Below are 12,917 nucleotides of genomic sequence, written 5' to 3'. Positions count from 1 at the left end.
AACAACCCTATCATTTGAAATGCTCGAAAATCCATATAATCAGGCTTTTTCCGAAAACATCAAAACTATCTGAAAATCCGTCCTCAGTTTTCAGATTTATGAATATTTTAAAAGCCGGTTTGTATAGACAACTGCCAAAATTTTATGGACATGTGAACATGAATACGAATAAGATTATTCATTTGAGAAAAAACGATTTTTACTACTCCTGTCTTGAACAGCGTTCGACAGCTTCCGATAGAAGACTTTCATAAGGTTGAAAGTTGCTCCACGTTTGGCCCTTCAAGAATCGATCGATTTTTAGATGAAAATTTCGCTGAACGTTCAAAAACACCGCAACAGTGGCAAACAATTTTCCAGAAAACGAAGTAGTAAGACTTCTTTGTTTGGCAAGTTGTGCAAAGAAACGCGTGTGCTACAGCGTTGGGAAAAGTTCACCGTACCTTGGGCACAAGTTTCAGTTTTCGCAACATGGAACATAAATAATAGAATTTGCGCGCGCTCTTTGATCCTCCCGGGGGGCTCACATCCATGACAAGGCGGATCCTTGTTGATAAATGTAATTATTGTGTCGAACTCATCGGCAAAAAGGATGCGGAACTTTACTGCAATGTTGCAAAAGTGTTGTGTGAACTGCTTTGTCGGTTTGCTGTGCAAGATTGAATGTTTTGAAGTGCACGAGTTTGGTGTTTCTTGTTTCTTGTTTCTTGTTTCTTGTTTCTTGTTTCTTGTTTCTTGTTTCTTGTTTCTTGTTTCTTGTTTCTTGTTTCTTGTTTCTTGTTTCTTGTTTCTTGTTTCTTGTTTCTTGTTTCTTGTTTCTTGTTTCTTGTTTCTTGTTTCTTGTTTCTTGTTTCTTGTTTCTTGTTTCTTGTTTCTTGTTTCTTGTTTCTTGTTTCTTGTTTCTTGTTTCTTGTTTCTTGTTTCTTGTTTCTTGTTTCTTGTTTCTTGTTTCTTGTTTCTTGTTTCTTGTTTCTTGTTTCTTGTTTCTTGTTTCTTGTTTCTTGTTTCTTGTTTCTTGTTTCTTGTTTCTTGTTTCTTGTTTCTTGTTTCTTGTTTCTTGTTTCTTGTTTCTTGTTTCTTGTTTCTTGTTTCTTGTTTCTTGTTTCTTGTTTCTTGTTTCTTGTTTCTTGTTTCTTGTTTCTTGTTTCTTGTTTCTTGTTTCTTGTTTCTTGTTTCTTGTTTCTTGTTTCTTGTTTCTTGTTTCTTGTTTCTTGTTTCTTGTTTCTTGTTTCTTGTTTCTTGTTTCTTGTTTCTTGTTTCTTGTTTCTTGTTTCTTGTTTCTTGTTTCTTGTTTCTTGTTTCTTGTTTCTTGTTTCTTGTTTCTTGTTTCTTGTTTCTTGTTTCTTGTTTCTTGTTTCTTGTTTCTTGTTTCTTGTTTCTTGTTTCTTGTTTCTTGTTTCTTGTTTCTTGTTTCTTGTTTCTTGTTTCTTGTTTCTTGTTTCTTGTTTCTTGTTTCTTGTTTCTTGTTTCTTGTTTCTTGTTTCTTGTTTCTTGTTTCTTGTTTCTTGTTTCTTGTTTCTTGTTTCTTGTTTCTTGTTTCTTGTTTCTTGTTTCATGTTTCTTGTTTTTTTCCCAATCATTGCATCAAAAATCGTTCGAAAACTGTTAAATTAAGCACTCTTCTCCTCAGTCGATAACTTTTTTCCTACCAAAACCCAGATTGTCTGGTTTGCCTGCTCAATTATTCAAATGGCTAATGGATTATTCAACGCTGCGGGAACGAACACCGCACCCACTTCCGTTCGGCGTCTGGCAGCACCCCCACACGACCTCGTTGGTCCTGTCAGTGAGTGAGTGGTTGGTTTACCGGAGCGTAATTAAATTTTGTTCCTCTGCAGGGAGGAAACACAAGTGCCTGTGTGCAGGTCCCTTATTGACCAGCACGTGGCGTGAATGAGCCGTACTAATTATGGGGATTAAATAGTATTACACGGATTTATCGGCACAGATTGGGACTTTTGTTGTGGTTTGATTTAGCTAATCTAGCTTATTGTGATTGGCGTTTGATGCTTTGTGATAATAACTTACTGGTACTTCAGAAAGAAGTAAAAAAAATAAAGCGAATTTCTTAAAATAGGGTCAAAATAAAGGTCGCTGCCATTTTCAACAGTGCAATATTTGTGATTTTTCATTAACTTTTTTAAATGTATGATTGATGTTACAGATACGAGCTAAGGAAGTTGATGCACATATCACATGCACATATCAGTACATTGCCCATCTTTAATGTTTCCGTTGTTCTAACGAGAGTACTGCATAAATAAATAAAAATGCTACTGCACAAAAGGTGACAACTGCACGCCCCTCAGCCCACCTCTAAACCACAAGAGTCAACCAAGAAGGCATTTACTCCTTTTCTCAAGATGTTTAGATGTCTCCTTATTCCTTGCAGTTTTTCCCTCCCCCGGGGGAATAAACAATAAAACTTGTCCAATAAAAAAAAGGAAGAGTTCAGGTCGGACGAAAGCCATCGCTGCGAGCAACAGATGTCAGCGCCCGGTTCTTTTCCTTTTGTGGGAAAAGTTTTCTCCTTCCGCTGGAGGGAACGCGTTGATGTTGGAAACTGGCTCAGACAGCTTAGCACCGCGGGGAGGTGCGGTGACATCACATGCTCGCTCCTATATGGATTATGCCAAGACATTGTTTTTAAGGTGAGTTTCTACAATGTTATGTTTTTGTTTATGCAAAGTCAATTTAAAGAAAAGTAAAAACTAAACTTAAAAAAGCAGTTTTTTTTAACTTGTTCGCCTTTACATAGACCACCTTGACCAGAACTGAACAAAGAAACGGTTGATATCGTCTGGAGTTGAAGGAAAAGTTTGCTGAGTCGGAGTTCGCTTGAGAGTAAATTTGGTGTCAAATAGAAGAGTGAATGAAGGAGCGGCCGTGGCTGACTGGTTACGGTGTTCGCTTTCTAAGCGAATGGTCCTGGGTTCGATTCCCATCTGCTCCCAACGAGAAAGTATAGGAGCAATTCTCTACGAAATCGGTCTTTTTTCTTCAATTTTATTTTTTGTATTTTTTAATCCGGCTGAAACTTTTTTGGTGCCTTCGGTATGCCCAAAGAAGCCATTTTGCATCATTAGTTTGTCCATATAATTTTCCATACAAATTTGGCAGCTGTCCATACAAAAATGATGTATGAAAATTCAAAAATCTGTATCTTTTGAAGGAAATTTTTGATCGATTTGGTGTCTTCGGCAAAGTTGTAGGTATGGATACGACCTACACTGGAAAAAAATGATACACGGTAAAAAAATATGGTGATTTTTTTATTTAATTTTTTATCACTAAAACTTGACTTGCAAAAAAACACTATTTTAATTTTTTTTTATTTTTTGATATGTTTTAGAGGACATAAAATGCCAACTTTTCAGAAATTTCCAGGTTGTGCAAAAAATCATTGAGCGAGCTATGAATTTTTGAATCAATACTGATTTTTTCAAAAAATCGAAAAATTGGTCGAAAAAATTTTTCAACTTCATTTTTCGATGTAAAATCGAATTTGCAATCAAAAAGTACTTTAGTGAAATTTTGATAAAGTGCACCGTTTTCATGTTAAATCCATTTTTAGGTGACTTTTTTGAAAATAGTCGCAGTTTTTCATTTCTTAAAAATAGTGCACATGTTTGCCCACCTTTGAACAAAATATTTTTGAAATGCTGAGAAAATTCTCGATATTTTACTTCTTCGGACTTTGTTGATACGACCTTTATTTGCTGAGATATTACAATGCAAAGGTTTTAAAACAGGAAAATTGATGTTTTCTAAGTCTCACCCAAACAGCCCACCATTTTTCAATGTCGATATCTCAGCAACTAATGGTCCGATTTTCAATGTTAATATATGAAACATTTGTAAAATTTTCCGATCTTTTCGAAAACAATATTTTCAAAATTTTCAAATCAAGCCTAACATTTCAAAAGGGCTAAACATTCAATATTCTCAGCTTTTCAAAAATATGTTTTTCAAAAGTGGGCAAACATGTGCACTATTTTTTAAAAATGAAAAACTGCGACTATTTTCAAAAAAGTCACCTAAAACTGGATTTAACATGAAAACGGTGCACTTTATCAAAATTTCACTAAAGTACTTTTTGATTGCAAATTCGATTTTACATCGAAAAATGAAGTTAAAAAAATTTTTCGACCAATTTTTCGATTTTTTGAAAAAATCAGTATCGATTCAAAAATTCATAACTCGCTCAATGATTTTTTGCACAACCTGGAAATTTCTGAAAAGTTGGCATTTTATGTCCTCTAAAACATATAAAAAAAAAATAAAAATAGTGTTTTTTTGCAAATCAAGTTTTAGTGATAAAAAGTTAAATAAAAAAAATCACCATATTTTTTTACCGTGTATCATTTTTTTCAGTGTAGTCCGTATCCATACCTACAACTTTGCCGAAGACACCAAATCGATCAAAAATTTCCTTCAAAAGATACAGATTTTTGAATTTTCATACATCATTTTTGTATGGACAGCTGCCAAATTTGTATGGAAAATTATATGGACAAACTAATGATGCAAAATGGCTTCTTTGGGCATACCGAAGGCACCAAAAAAGTTTTAGCCGGATTAAAAAATACAAAAAAAAATCGAATGACCGAAATCCTAGAGAACTGCTCATAGGAAATATTAATCTTGAAACTCTGAACATGAACGAAAAATCAAAGTCGCCCGAGTCGGGGTTCGATCCCCCGTCCTTTGGATTGGCAAGTAAAAATGCTAACCACTACGCCATCACAGCTTGGTGAGCGATGACTGGAATCAGGAATACTGTTACTATCAACTATATACGCGCTGGGTCCTTGTCTATTTGAGGACAAGGCGATTGGTGCAAACGTTCTTCAGGGCGGGGCTTGTCGATAAAGCTGAAGAACCTCGCGCTCGGCTAGCCAGCGTAGAAATGGGTCACCGAAGCTCGGCAGAGCTAACACCTTCCAAATGCCTATGCGAGTTATTTGCATGTATAGAATGAAGATCTAAAAATACATGGAAACAACTCAATTTGTAAGAAGCGACCGCGTGGTCCCGTTTAATTGGTTGCACACACACACACACACACACACACACACACACACACACACACACACACACACACACACACACACACACACAAATAGAAGAGTGAATGAGAAGCTAATTTAAAGTTTGAAGGGTTTAAATTTGCACTATGCTAAAGATATGTACATTATTACCAGTAAATATGGTTTTGTCCGGATTATGAGATCGAACGAAGAACGATATGTGAACACTATATGTTCAAACACAAACCAACACAAACCATCCACATTAACGACGTTTCTGCTCGAACCTAGGAGTCCAAAGGCTTGAATGGGGGGAGAGCACCCAAACCTCTTTCTACTCGTTTATTTTTTTTCCTGATTTTTGCTAATCCTATCAATTATTAACATATTTGAAAAATGAACTTTATTTAACCTTAAACCAAACTACATTTAATTTAACCTAAATTTCACTAAATTCAACAAAACTTTACTAAATTTACCAAAATTGAACTGATCTCAACTAAATTTAACTATATTTCCCGAAATTAAATTAAATTGAACTAAATGAACCTCGTTTTTATATGTAACTGAATTCTGCTGGTTTTATTTTATATTTTTCTAATGGTTGCTAATTTGGCTAGTTTTAACTTTATTTAAATAATAATCTTCATTTCACTAAATTTATTTAACCAAATTTAACTAAATTTCTCCAAAAATTACCAAATTCAACTAAATTTAATTAAATTACTCTTAATTTGACCTAATGTAGCTTTCTTTATCTTGATTGAACTTATTTATTTGATCCAACCTAATTTAACTTAATTTATCTTAATTAATCTCAATTTAACTAAATTTAACTTAATTTCACCTAATTTAACTAAAAAAAACTTAATTTAACTTAATTTAAATTAATTTAGCTTAATTTCACTTCATTTAACTTCATATTACTTAATATAACTTCATTTTACCTAATTTTACTTATTTTAACTTAATTCAACATAATTAAACTTAATTAAACTTAATTTTACTTAATTTTACTTAATTTAACATAATTTAACTTAATTAATCTTAATTTAACTTAGTTTAACTTAATTTAACTTAATTTAACTTAATTGAACTTAATTAAACTTAATAAAACTTAATTTAACTTAATTTTACTTAATTTTACTTAATTTTACTTAATTTTACTTAATTTTACTTAATTTTACTTAATTTTACTTAATTTTACTTAATTTTACTTAATTTTACTTAATTTTACTTAATTTTACTTAATTTAACTTTATTAAACTTAATTTAACTTAATTTAACTTAATTTAACTTAATTTAACTTAATTTAACTTGATTTAACTTAATTTAACTTAATTAATCTTAATTTATGTTAATTTTACTTAATTTAACTTAGTTTAAATTAATTTTACTTAATTTTACTTGATTTAACGTAATTTAACCTAATTTAACTTTATTTAACTTTATTTTATATATTTTAACTTAATTAAACTTAATTTAACGTAATTTAACTTAATATAACTTAATTGAACTTAATTGATCTTAATTTATATTAATTAAACTTTATTTAACTTTATTTAAATTTATTTACCTTTATTTAATATATTTTAATTTAATTAAACTTAATTTAATGTAATTTAACTTAATTTAACATAATTGAACTTATTTGAACTTAAGTTAATTTAATTTAACTTAATTTAACTTAATTTAACTCAATTTAACTTAATTTAACTTAATTTAACTTTTTTTTTATTTAACTTAATTTAACTTATTCGAACTAAATTAAACTTAATTGAACTTAATTAAAATAAATTGAACTTAGTTTAACTTAATTTAACTTAATTTAACATAATTTAACTTAATTTAACTTAATTTAACTTAATTTAACTTAATTTAACTTAATTTAACTTAATTTAACTTAATTTAACTTAATTTAACTTAATTTAACTTAATTTAATTTAATTTAATTTAATTTAACTTAATTTAACTTAATTTAACTTAATTTAACTTAATTTAATTTAATTTAACTTAATTTAACTTAATTTAACTTAATTTTACTTAATTTAACTTAATTTAATGTAATTTAACTTAATTAAACTTAATTTTACTTAATTTAACTTAATTTAACATAATTTAATTTAATACAACTTTATTTAACGAAATTTTACCAAATTACAATAAATTTAACAAAATTCTGCCAAATGCAGGAAAATTTAAATGAATGTACGTAAATTTTACTAAATTCAACAAAATTATCCTAAATATAAAACCATTACACTTAATTTAACATATTTATTTTACTTAATTAATATTAAATTTGACTTAATTTTACTTAATTTAACTAAATTTTACCTAACTTTTCTCAATTTTACTTAATTTGACTAAAGATTACTTAATTATACATAATTTTTCCTAATTTTACTAAAATATACTTAATTTTACTAAAATTTACTCAATTTCACTTAATTTTACTTATTTTATCTTAATATTACTTAATTTTACTAAATTTAACTTAATACAACTTAATTTAACTAATTTGGTCAAATTCAACTAAATTAAACAAAAAAATAACTAAATTCTCATTGATGGCTACGCTACCCTTCTTCGGTTTTCAAATTTGAAGCTATAAAAGTGCTCTAAAAACTGCTTTCCCTACTCAGACTGCTTCATTGATTTTTTCATAAGTTTTGATGATTTTTCAAATTGTTTTTTTTAAATATATGGTTTTATGGGAAATTGATATTTACATTGATACTGATTCCTAGTAACATTTTTAAACTTACAGGTTTTATCAGGGTTCTGAAAACCCTCATCCAACTTAAATAGGCTTTATGGCCTACTTAAAACCTACATTGTTACTAGGGTTGTTTTGTTTATAGCCACACATTTTTAGAAAGTGAGTGACTAGACCAGCTTAGTGAAAGGAGTGTAGAAAACCCAAAATTGTTGGGATAAAGTAGTTTTGGAACATTGTGAATGCCTGCAAACATAGTTTCGCTTCAATCAAAATGTTTTTGAGCTGAAAAGCCACAACATTTTACCGTGGTTTTCAAAATTTTTCGTTATGCGAAGTGAAAACTCATTCTATTCGGGGAAAGTTGATGGTTTTATGTGTGCAATATTTATTTCCAGCAAAAAACACATTAAATTAAATGCTAGGATTTATTTCAAATATCCTTCACTGTAATAAGACCTCATCACGCAGTCATTGTCGGCCTGCAGCGTCAGCGTGTCTCTTCCTCATTGCAGGTATCAAGCTGATGATACAAGTTTTCTAATTAAATTAATTAGTTCCAGCCAGCAGCAAAACTTTGCACCGATATGCCGGCTTGCCGGCTGTAGAACTCGTTTCAACTGGAGTTTTCAAGCAGCATACTTTTTTTTTGCTCGTTGCATCGAATGAAAAATACGAAACAGAGGTAGCTGTTCCTGGAACTCATCGTGATTCTTATCACCCAGAAGGTGCAACACAACATAGAGACGTCCGAGGTCCGGAACCATGACTACGACAGCAGTAGAATCGTCAGCCGGAAAGGATATTGCTGTTCCTGCCAACGATAAGAATTTGCTGGACACGAGAAAGGAAAAAAGAGTTTTCACGGTTTTCATTATTTTGTTTTCGCGGAAGAAGCAAAGGATATCAGTTGTGAGGAAAAACAGGTCACTGTTTTTCCAACTCAAAAGATGCCCCTAGATGCTACGATTAATCCTTTGAGCTGTGTCTTTGCTGCTCGCGTTTGTCCGAGATGAAAATCTACTCCTGGAATTCACTGTGTTGGAACAACAATGTTTTGCTCAATAAAACATGTAACGAGTCGTTTCCACGTAACTCAAAAGCATTTACAAGAAAAACGAATAGTTTATTCTAACAAAGTGTTCCGCTTCATAACACTTATTACCATACCTGTATAAGTCGTCTCAACTTTGAAATGAGCTCCCAGGAAAGCTCAACACGTGCCATTTTAATATGAACCTCCGCTCCGCTACAGCATTGGCAAGCCAATTCGAGCAGCAAGAAAACTACATCCATATCACGTACTCCAAAGACGGTTGAAAGGCAACAAGCCATTAGTGCAACCATATTCAGGAACCGTACAGAAAAGCTCCTTCTCCCACTAGAAAAGCAGCAGCATAGAAATGGCAGAGTCGCTTTCAAGTGTGTACAACTGTAAAGTTGGCGTCATTTGCGCTCAAAAGGTGCACCCTCTTCTCCGCCGCCCCCCTCTAGATACCTTCCGATAATGAAATTCAACCTCCCCGGTGCTTCACGTGGGTGCGAGATTTCTCTGAATGAATGTACGAACTCTACACAACAAGAAAGTCCCTGGGAAAGTAATTTCAATTCAATTTAGCATAATCCCGTATAGGATGACCGGTACTTGTTCCGGTTCGGATGCTGTGTTGCTGAACACTCAAACGAAAGATCGCCGTCAAAAATGTCAAGATAGCGGAAGCATCATATTTATCATGGTGTTGGTGGTCACGCTTTCGCCTCGTAAGCGGTAGATCGGGGTTCAAATCCCGGCTCGGACCAACACAACTGGTGATCTTTTCTTTTCCCTTCGATTCGATTGCTTAGTAAATCAAAGGTAGTGTATCACCACAAGCTAGACCCTATCACGACACCTTAGGGAGGCGACCTATGGCATGTTTAACATTAACCTCAACATGTTAACACTAAGTTATGAATTAGCCACTGAAAACACTTTGGAAATGCGGCCCCGATACTCTTCATGGGTCTGGGAAAAAATTACTTTAACTTACTAAAGGAGATCAACGATTGCGATCATGCGATTTTTCAGTTTGGCTACGATTAGATTTTACGCCGTGACGTCATTTGACAGCTCGAGGGCACTGTTTAGATGGTCTTCGTCGATTTTCGACGAATTTCCCCGAACAAGATCGACGGCGATCTTGTTCTGAGTACTGCTTATAAGCTCTAACAAGAGAAAAAATAAGATCAGCAAGATCAGAGTTACGAAAACTACACAGAATAAAAAACAATTTCAGTTTCAAATTTTTTGCTGTTCATGAATTTGAGAGTCACGAAAAAACATATTCATGAGTATGGTGGTTTTCAAATTCACAATAGAGGAGAAAGCTGAGTTCTCGCGAGTTGATTTCCTCCTCTTATAACCATTTCGCGATTTGTCTTTTTCCATGTAGGCTAACTTAAGCATAATTTTAGATTTTTCAAAGCAGAGTCGAATTGGATGGTGGGGCAGTGCGCACGCCTTGCAGGTTTATTCGTGTTTCGAGTGTCATTTTTTCAGTGATTGGTGTTTTTTTGTGCGTTAATTAATGTTACATTAATTGTTTTGTGATTTTAAAAGCCCTTCCTATATCACCGTTGATCAGAAGGTACGGCGCCGGGTAAATTTAGCAATTATTTTTCAAATAATGTGTTAAATTTTCACGGTGAAAAATTCATTTTACCGAAAGACACGCTGACATTTAGGATAGACCAGTGAGACCTCGCGGTTACTCTGCAACGTGTTTTTCGGAGCCTTTTATTTGATATTTTATTTCTTCTTCTTTTATCATCGTTGATTGGAAGGCACGCCAAAGGTTTAGTTCGTTTAAGTTATTGTTTTAATTTCATTTTAATCGGTTACGTGGTGTCCTGTTTTCTATTTGTTTATATTCGTTGATCGCAAAAATTTATTCCAACCGGCAGTTTTAGTATTAACTTATCAAACTATCGATTTTATGAAGAGTAAAGCGTCTTTTATTTACTATTTTTGAAATTTGCTCGCGTTATCTAAATTTTACAAACAGTTAAATATGCTGATAAGTCCAGCCCATAACACTACTGCTCGGTTGGCACGCGTTCGATTAAAAAACTTTTTAAATAATCAATTATATATCTTTCCGCAGCCGGCTGCCTCAGATTTTAAATTTTCAACCGATAAACAAAATGCTCATGGTCACATCACTGTCACTCGTGAATCCTGACCTCATACCCATCTACTAACCCCCTCAAAACTCATGTGATACTTTGTCGGAGATGCAGTCGATTGGGCGGTCACTCAAGTATCGGACTAACATTCCCATCCACTTCCCCGTGGCCCTACCACTGGTCGTGGCCGGCGCCGGTATTGATCAGCATGATAGGGGCCTTTGATAAGTTGCAAAGCGAGGAAAGATAGCTCCCACTCAACTTCCACGGCTCGTGGATGTAACTTCTGGAGGTCCTGGTCAATAACGGAGTAGCAACTTTCAAAGCATTATAAGGGTTTTTAGTTTGCCAATGTTTACTTCTCATTAATTATGATTTTGAAATCGGTCACTGGAATTATTGTTTTGAAATTTAAAGGCAAATTTTGTACAATTTTAAAAGTAAAGCTTTAAAAAAACAATGTTTTTTTTTTAAATAAGAGCAACACAATGTGAACATTAAAGCATCACATGTACAATTATGTATAAAAAAGAATGGTTATTAACCATACTTAAAGCATCAAAGAAAAAAAAAAAAAAACAAAAAACGCAAAGCAGTTGATATATTTTATTAAAGACTATTTTTTTAGCGATGCGCAAATTGCAGATTATTTCGGAAAAAATAGTTGTGATTGAAGTTTTAATTGAATTTGGTTTAAAATACAAAAGTATGTTGAATGATAATTTGATAAATGAAATTTTGCCTAAACTTTTTTGAAATATTAATATTTTCGTTTTGCTGAAAACCAATACAACAAACACAATTTTATTTCCCTTATTGTATAGATTGTACTTTTGGTAAATATTTTATTTGAAATGTGCTTTGTTTTGAAGATATTTTTACTTCTTTAAATTACTAGCCCTAGGTAAATAGTAATCATATTTAAAAAAAGCTTTGGAAACAGATTTTGTACCATCCTTAACTCAAGCGCAAAATGTACCTTTTTGGTCCGGATATTTTAGTTTGTCCGAGATATTAGTGTGCAAATAAGTTCACCGATAATTATGCCTGTATTTAAAACCACACGAAAAGGGGTGCTTGAAATTGAAAAAGTTCGCTCAGCTGGTTTCAACGAATAAGAGAACCAGCAAAAAAATCCACCCCTCTCTTTGTTTAATTTCTTTATTCAGACTTGATTCAGACAGATTTTTTCAAGCACTGTTTCAGCTGAGGCGAGATGAGTTTTTGATGTTTTATTTTTCATCCCTCTAACTTCACAAGCCAAAAGAAGCAGTTAAAAATTGGACAAAAAGGCCCAGCTGATGTTCAGTCAAAATATAAATGAGCTTTGCTGAAACATGTTGTTTTCAACAAATTTGTTGACATATCACACGTTGTAACACTAAAAGTCAATGAAAAAAGATCCTTTGTCCGGTTCACCTTTAACCACAATTTATTGCAGAAAGGGGTAAGGCCATAGGTTGGAAATCAATTTGCTGCACAAGCAATCAATTTGAATTTAAAACGCCACGTGCTTCGTTCAGCGTGAAACAACAAACAGCAAACACGAACGGCGCTGCTGAACTCTCACCTGACGGGAAGCCATTTTCCCGCCCGCAATAACGTTCGATTCGCGTGCCGAGGAAAATTGCTCATTTCTCAAATGCCAGTCAAACAAATAAAGGTGTGTGTGTGTGTGTGTGTGTGTGCATTGTACACGTGTGGTGAGCCGGCAAGGAGCTTTTAAGGAACTCGGTGTAATTCACCTAATGGAATGAGTTTTCAAAAAGACAATTTTCAGCAAGGCGTCATCCATAAAGTACGTCACGCTCTAGGGAGGGAGGGGGGGATGTCGCAAGTGTGACAAAGTGTGACAAGGGGGAGAGGGGGGGTACGTGAAACTGTGACGTCACGCTAGACAATTTCTTGAATACTAAAAATTCAGTCTTAAAAAATTGTTATAAAAAACTTTAATGTTTGATAAACTTTAGTCATAAATAAAACACGATTCAAGGCATTAAGAA

The sequence above is a fragment of the Culex quinquefasciatus genome, chromosome 3 (assembly GCF_015732765.1).
Source record: "Culex quinquefasciatus strain JHB chromosome 3, VPISU_Cqui_1.0_pri_paternal, whole genome shotgun sequence".
Classification (NCBI taxonomy): Eukaryota; Metazoa; Arthropoda; class Insecta; order Diptera; family Culicidae; genus Culex; species Culex quinquefasciatus.
Note: the sequence above shows the minus strand (reverse complement) of the source record.